Here is a 10,758-nt window from a genome sequence, read left to right on the forward strand (position 1 = left end):
AATGATTATAACGTTTAATGTTTATTAAAATATATTTCATTTTCAAAATTTAAAAGAATCTACACATGGAATTTAGTCTGTATAATGAGGTCCAGTGTTTTTCCTCTCCGTCCTCCGTCCTCCGTTTCCGTGGCTTGGAGGACAGCCACCTCCTCCTCACTTCCAACGAGGACGGCTGCCGCAACCCAAGCCACTTCTATATCGAGTGGAATTCCTTCTACCCTCACCTTAGAAGTCTTTCTTCCAAGATACGTGGGTAGAAGTACCACTTCCTCCGCTTTCACCGTCGCACTCGCCAGCCTCTTTGCCCCCTCTGCTATCCCAAACCGGACAACCACCGTCCTATATCTACTTCCTTTCGCTATGTATGACACTTCCTTTCGCTATGTATGACACTTCCTTCGAAAGTCTTTTCAATGCCTTTTCTATTTTTTCCATCGCCATCTGTTCCACCTTCCTACTCTCCACCGAGTACACCTTGTAAGTAATGGTCTTCCATATTTTTCATAACCCTTTTCGTGGGTAATAACTTTACGTCACCGCCCACCTTCTGTGTCATCTTACTCAGCTCCTTCAGTCCGGCTGGGTCCATCTCCCTTTTCTTCACCTCTGCAGCCTCAGCAAAACTCTTTACTCTTTCCAAATGCTTGTCCATTCTATTTACCGCCTTAACAAGCTCCTCCTCCGCTGAGGACAGCTCATACTCGCTAAGGTCTGAATACATTTTTTCAACCGATATAACACCCACTGACAAACCGCTGCCAAGCAGCACAAAACGTTCCGTCCGACTCATCAAAAAGCAGCACAGCGAATAGACCGACGCATGCGCAGTAAGCAAGCTACTTACCACACAGCCACTCCTGCGCCTATACATATATATATATATATATATATATATATATATATATATATATATATATATATATATAAACAAAAGCCCCCAAAACTCCTGTTTTTATATAAATAAGCAAGATCTCTGTATTTTCACAGAATTATATTTGAGAAGTTCGAAAGTTGAACGAAAGCGCTAATATATGTATAAAATAAATGAAAGAAGTTATTCCAAAATTCTGACGACTCTTTTTTCCAATATTTAATTCTGTACATCACACCTAACACTCTACATATATATATATATTTGCCAGGTGGTGCTATTAAGCTAGACATGACCTGGGCCGAAGGCTAACAAAGTATATATATATATATATATATATATATATATATATATATATATATATATATATACATGTGTGTGTGTGTGTGTGTGTGTGTGTGTGTGTGTGTGTGTGTGTGTGTGTGTGTGTGTGTGTTTGTTTGTTACCACTTTTGCGAGGCTGCTACTAGAGATAAAGTATCGTTGTGATCATTATTGCATAGAACCGGGTACACGACAGATAGAAAGGTATGTTCCTCCAGTATAGAACAGTAACCAAGTATATTAAGAGCGATTGAAAGACATTGGTAAAGTGGGAGAAAAGAAAAACAATGAGGCTAGGATGTCTCGTAAAGAAAGAGTCCACGAGACAGATGGTAAAATAGAATTGGACCTAGGTTTGAGGCTATTATCAAGGTTGTTTAATGTCGTTAAAGAATTTAAATGTGCGGGTAACCTTATGTATACAAGAAAGGCGAAGGTCTAGTTTATCATTTAGTAGATTTTCACTATTAGATCTCCTTAAAATTTCAAATAGCTCTATACAGCAAAGTTTGCATCCGTATCTATTGTTTAAGTACGGTTTAGCGACCCTAATGATGTCCCAACTTAAATCAAATTTAACAATGTCGCCTTTGATCTCCCAGATCTTCGTGGCTAGAGACGTCCTGCTAGCCCAATGTCTTAATTTGCGTAAGCGTCCCTTAAGATTTACGGAGCAGCCAGTATAAGTGTAAGTATTGGTCTCTGCAATAACATCTCACTTGTAAACCACGTTTTGCTCTAAACATCGAGCCGGAAGCGGACAAGATGTTTTGTCTAAGTAATTACACCCAATATTTTCTAATAATTTAAATTTATTATTTGGGGAGTTATTATTGGATAATAGTTCAATTTCTGGGGAGTCATTGGTGTTCGCGTTTATATTAGCAGGATTATTATTATAATTCAGATTAGTTGGCGAGTCGTGGATCGGAGACTGATGGTACAGGGCGTTGACATGAGGGACTTGGCTTACAGGTAGTGACGCAAGAAGGTCGAAGGTGGGGGTTGGTATAATGGAAAGATTTTCAGCACTATTTTCATTTTTCCAGAAACCACAAAAGAAACTTTTGGATGTTTCAGTTTTATTGCGGACTCATCAACAGATCTTGTGAATGTTGTCTCTGAATTATTTAATCTCTCTAACTAATTATATTGCAATAATATAATAACAGGAGTTGAATTTTTACTTATGCCACAACGATACCCCAGGTCTGTTTCATTTTGCTGCTCGGAGTAGTGAAATATATCATTCTATAGTATTTAGGTGAACTCGATTGTTGTGAGTTCACCTAAATATCAAAAGTCAAAAGCCTTCTCTGAGTTTCACCATTGGTTGTTCATGGAAGCTGTGAAAAACCAACGATGAAACATAGAACAGACTGTCAACTTTTGATATCATACTTTGTGCGTGTGTGTATGTATGTGCGTGTGCGTGTGTGTATGTGCGTGTGTGTGTACATATATATATACTTATATTTACATATATATATATATATATATATATTCAATATATATATATATTTATGTGTGTGTGTGTGTGTGCTTATTTACATTTACATATGTGTGTGTGTCTATGTCTGAGTCTGTGTAAGTGTATGTATATGTGTATGCATAAATACACACACACACACACGCATATATATATTCATGTACATACATGCATGCATATTGTATACACATACGTGTATACAATACTATAAACAGGTTACACTATAACAAACACACACCGATACAGACACACACAAGAAAGCATTGTTTTACACATAAACCTACCTCATAGACACATTCAAAACCAAAATAAAAACACATAAGACACACTCACACGTACGTCTCTCTCTCTCTCTCTCTCTTTCTTTCTTTCTCTCAAACACATACACACAAACATATACTCCATTAGCACAAACACGCAAATATCATCGTGCCATCACTGCATACTGACGTAAGCAGACAATCACGCTATGGAAGTGGTCAGGTCACATGACTTACTGATAACCTCATAATTGAATATGTTATAAATATTTTCCTGTAGACTCAAACCAATCTATTTACAGACTAGACCAGCTACAGTTTTAGCTGGCAGGCTGATTGATGGCTGATGGCTGATTAAGCAGGTGAAGAGGGTGAGAAGTTGAAAGAGGAAAGCACTTTCGCGGGAGGCAGCCATGTTTCGAGTTTCAATTGACGCGGAGTTCCTTCAATCACACTTCAAACGCTTTTAGAAAAATCATAAATACCACAATAGGAAATTCCTTACCGATGGTTGATAGATTAAACAAGATAACGTACAGGTAGCGATTCAGTGTTTCGCTTCTTATTGTCATCGACATCGCTCTGTCCCAGGCCAAGACAAGAGCTAAATTCACCAAAGTATCATAGAATGACAGATTTCGCTACTCTGTGCAACAATAGCAGCACAGTAAGTAAGATAGACCCAGAGTATAGTTGGAATATAATTAAAAGTTCAATTCCTTCTGTTGAAGGTCATTTGCTGTTATAGACTACCACCTTATCCAAGGGAAACTTTCTCTCTCCGCTTTACTTTACAGAAACCTAAATTAAATGCATATTTAGCGAGGGAAGTCGCTAATGAAGATATCAACACTTTAATGAATGGACTGAGTCATTAATCCAATGGATGTAAGATACCTCTGTGCAATAACAACAACACTTGTGTCCATGCGGGAACAATTTCGTATCCAAAGTTTTATTCAGATGCGTAACAAACGGATTCATACTGTGAGTACACGACGTTCAATAAAGTTATCTGGGATTGAAGTAAAAGGTTCTGAACATCTTGCCATGTTCCACGATGACAGTGAGAAAATAAGAGGAATTCAAACTACAATAATTACTTTCAGACAGGCACTAGGCATAGAATACCATAGCGAGTTGCTGGTAGCAAAGAATATCGAATCCGTGTGCCTGGCTCTCTCTCCGATGTTGACCACGTCGCGTCTTAGAGAAGAAGAGAGAAATTCAATTAGAAATCGATCTTAAGTAGGTGATATTGCTTCTAACGCCCTCATGTGTGTGGTTTAGTAGTTACGCCTTGTATGCTTGCAAAGGGGTAGCTAACCAATGTTTGCTTGGAATGTTCTAGAACATTCGACAGGGGAGATAACTGTAGTTGACTCCCAACAAATATTTTGCAGGCTACGAACCTGTTTCAGATAGTGTTGCCTACACATACTTACGTGAAATGATTGATATAAATCGTATGGGCTTTGTACCTAGCTGAATAGAAACCAAAATTTTCTTGTAGGCTTATCGGTAGAACACCAAGAAAATGCCTGGCGGTATTTATTTTCCTCTCTTTATATTTTGAATACTATTCCCATCACAGCTGATTTCGCCTTTCAACCACCCGGGTCAGTAAAATAAACACCAGGTGATTACTGGGCCTTGTGAAATTTCATACTTCTCAAGGTATATGGGCTTGTACCTATTTTAGGAATTGTTATTACTACTGAGCAAAGCGGCTATCTGGCAGAATTGCTTGTAAGAAATGCTTGGCGGCGTTTCTTCTGATTTCAAATTCCACCGAAGTCGACTTTGCCTTTGCTCCTTTTGGACTCCATAAAATAAGTCCCTTTTGAGTCCCATACTCAAAATTTCAGTTCTTGAATGTTAGAAAGTTTTATTACCGCTGGATGATAGAACGGCAATATTGGAGAAGTGACATACAATTTCTTACTGTATTTAGTTCATATCGTTTTACCTTCAGAATACTAGCAAAGTCAATTTTGTTTGGATTCGATAAAATAAAGTGCTGGGTTTGAATTGATTAACTATATCTCTCTCCGATAATGTGGTCCTTTTTCTAATATAAGAAATCATTGAAATATCGTTAAAAGTATAGATAGTGGCGAATTGACAGAATCGTTGAGCATCGGGAAATTTTCTTGATTTTTTTTGTTCTGATTCTTAATGTTCTGCGTTCAAATCTCGCCAGTGTCAAATTCGCTTGTTTTCCTTCCGATGAATCAAAGAGTCAAATACATAGATTTATGATACTAGGTTTTGTGTCTATGTTAGAAACTATTCTTGTTGGTGTCGTTTGCCTAGATGCATGCATTTCCCAGAGCTCCACTTAGAATATAATTTTCCAGAATTACTGGATGGAAAAGTGATTTTTTGGTGGTGGTGGTGGTGGGTCTTTTTTATTAACAAAGGGTTCGGAATTAGTTATAAACAAAGAGATATTTATCGCCAAGAAAGAGATATTTGACAAGTGAAAAAGAAAATTTAAATGGTTTTAAGAAAAACACACCCCCACACCACGAACAATAACAACAATATTTCCTTTGGAGGCCATCGATCAATCTCTAAAAGGAAGAAGCGCAGAAGAGAAGTTACGGGAATAGACGAGGGGGGTTGTTACGTATTTCGTGGGGCGGGGTATAAAGGAAGTTTCCTATTCCCGAAAAAGAGACATTCGAAGATGTGTATGGTATTGACCGGGTGAAGAACATGTCTAGTTTTTGAGACATATTACGAAACGAGGAGACAGGAGGAGCTGGTTCGTCACACTTGTTACGATTCAAGCCGCAGCATATAGGGAAAACAAACATAAGGGTCACAACCAAGGATATTGGAACTGATGTTGCCACTTGGGTTATTGTCAAATGGGTGATACAGTATAGACAGGTGCTAAACACTGAGGTAACTCGCAACAGCACATTGCTACTGGTGTTTCTAGAAAACCACCGATAACAGTTCCGATGATAGCCAAAGTGAAAATAAAGGGAACCAGAACCTCAACGTTTTCACTGTCATCAGTGCTGAGTGGTCAAAAAGTATCCCATGAGGATTGAAAGATCTTCTCCAGCACAGGAACAAGTAGCAATTCCTTCTCGTCTGGTAACGAAAGAGAAGAGATGGAATACGGAGGGAAGTTAGAAACCAACGAATGTAACAAGAAAAGAAAAAGAGGAAAATGAAGAGTTGTCCTTGTCTAAAATCCAACAATCGGCTGGAAATATCCGATGTAAGGACATCTGTCGCCGCCAGCAAATCCTGTGTTTTATGGTTGTCCAAGTCAGTAACGAGAACTTATTATAAGATGTTGAATGAACTGAAAGAATGCAAGAAGAATGTTGAGTTGAGAGGAGAATATCGAAGACAATAACACAGAAAACCAAAATATAAACCACACCAGAAGTCTGGCTACAGTTAATGGTGAACTATTCAGAGAATGTGAGAGGCTTTGAAGTTCAGACAAAACCGAAGATGCTAAACGGGCAAATTCTGAAAACATAAGTTGTAAAACATAGCCGAAGTTTTAGTTTTGTGTTCATTAGTATTTTTCCACACATCTGGAACAAAAAGTCATATTGAAATGAAAATAAACACACGAAATACAACTATTATAATACAATGTGTCTAAATAAAAAAAACAGACCTTTTTTGTTTAAGGCAATTCCTGAGCTAGACAAAAAAAAATCATCTGCTTCTTAGGCATACATTTCATTTCGTGTGTTTACATTCATTTCAATATGGCTTCTTGTTCTAGAGGTGTGGAAAAGAGTTAATGAACAGAACAACACTAAGTACAAAGAGAAAAAGAAAGAAACTCAATTAAACAGGCTGAATATAGACTTTGTTAAATGAAAAATATACCGACATTTCAACAATAAATTTACACTGCACAAATAAAAGTAAACAAAGAATTTTAGCAATATATTTACACGACACAAATAAAATTGACAACAATTTTTGTATTAGTTGTTTTACTGTTTTAGTCAGGAGGGAAGGCAATACCCATGACCTTTTGCAAGGCCTTTGAGACAGATGGAAGGGAAAGAGGAAAGTGTCCTCAAACCGGAGACCTGGCCCGAATTCTTGCTGAAAGCACCCAAGGTGGTAGTGTTAAACCAGATACTGAATTAAGTCAACTTAACATTTAGGTCATGGCGGGGTGAGAACTCAGAAGGCGAGAAACGGGAATAAATACTGAGAGGCATCTGTTCTTACAGCTCCGCCAATCCAGCATCCTAGATTGCTACTCTTTTTATCGACCCCGGAAGGATTAAAGGTGGAATCAACTTTAGCTGGATTTAAACATTAAATGCTGAGAGTCGGAATAAATACTGCGTGGCATTCTATCCGACGCTCTAATGATTCTGCTAATTCGCCGCAATGACATTACTCAGCTACAAGAGAAACAAAAATGTGACTGTGACGTTTCCCTGATGAAAGTGCCTCCTCGTCTGAGAGATTTATTTAAGAACGAGCATAGAGGAAAGTGAATTACTTCTGCTTCGCGAATGAGGAAGAGTGCAGCCATTGCCCTCACTCGAATACCTGAAGGAATCCTAAATCTGTGTAACTCCATGTTTCCTCTGTTGATCATGACATGTCATATGAGAGTGAGTGCCTGGCCTTCAAAACTGAAAACTAGGTGAAAAAAAAACAAAAACAGATTTAGCTGGTTCCCCGATAAATGGTAGAATGCAACAGGAGGGTTACTGCGAAGAACATTGACAGCCACGCTGACCTTTGTCTTGTCGTCACCTTTCTAGCATAGTATGATCTGTAGGTAAGCGCTGGCATGATCAGAAATGAAAGTCGGATGGGCTTTTTATGGACATATAAGTCTTAATGACTCCGAAGACCACAAAAATATTTCGCAGCTGTCCTCCATTGTGGTTGCAGAAAGAAGAATGATAAGGTTGTTTGAACAACTGTTACAAGTTGATGTAAAAGCCATTTGAATATTTTCTGACCAATTGGAAAGGGAATGGGAGAAAGAGAACAGCACAGGCAGAATCAGCAACAAGAACAAGATCAACAACAATACAAGCAGAATCGAAAACAACTGGTCCCAAGAACCTTTGTTTCCAAAGCATCACCAGTCGCACCACAGGTTGCAGCTCCGAAGACGATGACTTGTGGTCAACTCACTCGATCACAATTAGTAGTACAACTCCATCTTGTGACCATGAGAAACACAGGGAGGACGGAAATGAGTGACAAGCGATCGGGGACAGTAGAGAAGAAAGAGAAAAGAAAGTAAAAAGTAAACCCAAACAAGAAGTAAGTCACAGTGCTTCGAATAGCCTACGAAACATTGATGGACAACTTGAACAAACAACAAAATATTTTAGGAAAAGGCCGCTGAGGAAAACCAGCTTTCAAGCCTATGATCTGTGAAACCATAACCACGTTGTGTGGTTATGGTTTTTACACCGCGGTCTCTTTGTAAGCCACTCCAACACCTGAGTAACACCTGAGTTACACTTTCAGGTCAGAACATTTCATAAAGTATAGGATAGGAAGCGAATTAGTGTCATATTCAGATCAAATTCAGATGCGGTTCCTCGCCCCTGTATAGGTGACCTTTCCTTATTTGCTACGTGTTTATTATCATACAGTGTGTATGTCTGCATACATATGTATGCGTATGCATGTGCGTGTATGTATATAAGTGTAGCACTATCGAGAGGGGCGAACTCGATAGGCTTAGAAAGAACTCATGTCATTAAATTTCTTGGGCTCAAAGAACCATACAATTCTTCCAGTTATTTCTGATGATTGTTGGAGTAGGTTCTCAACTTCTGGTATGAAACCATTAAGTAATCTGACTATTATGAGATTGAAATCGATGATATCGATTATCGCCCTCCCCTCAAAACTATTGGCCTCTTACCTGAATTACAAACCATTATTAGTAAGATTAAATTGGGCGAATAGGTGATGTAGGAAAACTGTCCTACAGTATAGAGTTCAAATTCAATCACAAGCCATTTTCCTTTCAGCCTTTTGTGGACGTTAAAATATATTGGTTTTTAGATTTTGGCACAAGGGCAGCAGGATTGGGGGAGGGGCTAAGTCGATCAAATCGACCCCGAAAGGATGAAAGGCAAAGTCGACCCCGGCGGAATTTGAACTCAGAACGTAAAGACGGACGAAAAAGAAATGCTAAGCATTTTGCCCGGCTTGCTAATGATTCCGCCAGCTCGCTACCTAAGATCATTAACATATATTGATTTCAAATTTTGGCACAAAGCCAGCAATTTCTAGAAGGGAGTGAATCGGCGGAATTTGACCTCAAAACGTGAAGACACGCGAAATGCCATTAAGCATTTCGCCCGGCGTGCTAACGATTCTTATTTCTTTATTGTCCACAAGGGGCTACACACAGAGGGGGACAAACAAGGACAGAAAAACGGATTAAGTCGATTATATCGACCCCAGTGCGTAACTGGTACTTATTTAATCGATCCCGAAAGGATGAAAGGCAAAGTCGACCTCGATGAAATTTGAACTCAGAACGTAGCGGCAGACGAAATACCGCTAAGCACTTCGCCCGGCGAGCTAACGATTCTGCCAGCTCGCCGCCTTAGGAAGTTAAAATATATTGCAAGCATACCCTCTATGTTCATCGTATTCAAATAATACGTACTCTTGTTCAATTATATTTGGGAGAAGGGGTTTTTTTTTTTATTACTTTTCAACATTTAAATAAAATTCAAGTAACGCAGTGGAGTGTTTTTTGTATCGAAATGGTTGACTTTACAGTGTTCGCTTTTTTTGTTCAGGACTGGATTCGAAAGAGATGGAACATTTTACATTTGTCTCGAGTTGAGTGGCCGACTTACATTTTAAGCAAGCGCTATAGCAGTAACCATGGGGATATGAAATTCAACACGATAACAATAACAACATCAAAACAGCAATAAAACATCAACAACAATAGCAGAAGTGATAAGTAACAACGGAACAGCAATTGTTTAGTGTGAATGACTTTCTCGACCACGAAGAAATGGAAAGCTTCAGGCGCGTCTCAGACTCTCTTCAACAGATCTTTTTTTGTTTTTGTTTTCTTAAATCTCTCTCTCTCTCTCTCTCTCTCTCTCTCTCCTCTCTCTCTCCTCTCTCTCTCTCTCTCTCTCTCTCTCCTCTCTCTCTCTCTCCTCTCTCTCTCTCTCTCTTCCGCAAATATTTTTTTTTTCTTTCGCAATATTCGCCACCTGATTCTTGTCTTTCATTTATTCGTTTATTTCTCTTCGTCTCTTTCATTTCTTCTCTCAATTCCTTCAGCTATTTCATTCTCCCAAACACATTTTACCACATGCTCTCTCTTCCTCTCCCTTCTTCCTCTCTCTCTCTCTCGTTCTCTCCCTCACTCTCGCTCCCTCTCACTTTCTCTGACAACAATGTGAAACGTAGCTCACTATGTTTAATCAAGCGTGACAACGGAACTGATCTCTGATCCACAGCAATCACACAGAACTACACAGAAACCAATGAATCAATCTTTTCCCAACGCGCTCTGCACACAAACGGCTCACCTATACACACCGTTACATCCATATCAATATATACACACAATACATAAACCAATATATCAATAGACGTGTTAAAATAAGTGTGTATGTGTTAATATATGTCTTGCGTTATGATATTTAGTTATGTTACTTTGTGTTCTGAGTTCAAGTCTCGCCTGAATTAATTCTGCCTTTCATCACTCCGGGGTCAGTAAAATAAGCACTGGGCGTATACTGGGTCGATTCAATCGATTACATCCCTTCCTTCTAAATTTGTAGCATTGTGCCAAT

The 10,758-nt window shown here is 38.8% G+C and overlaps 1 long non-coding RNA gene across 1 annotated transcript; it reads left to right on the forward strand.

Annotated features, from left to right (window-relative positions):
• The first annotated feature begins 3,199 nt into the window (after window positions 1–3,199).
• LOC149136490 (uncharacterized) lies at window positions 3,200–10,054 on the forward strand. The gene is made up of 2 exons (XR_016240995.1): window positions 3,200–3,934; window positions 9,739–10,054. It is a non-coding gene; the product is annotated as an uncharacterized LOC149136490 (long non-coding RNA).
• The last annotated feature ends 704 nt before the right edge of the window (window positions 10,055–10,758 follow it).

Source organism: Octopus bimaculoides, chromosome 3 (assembly GCF_046866305.1).
Source record: "Octopus bimaculoides isolate indiv1 chromosome 3, ASM4686630v1, whole genome shotgun sequence".
In the NCBI taxonomy this organism is placed as follows: Eukaryota; Metazoa; Mollusca; class Cephalopoda; order Octopoda; family Octopodidae; genus Octopus; species Octopus bimaculoides.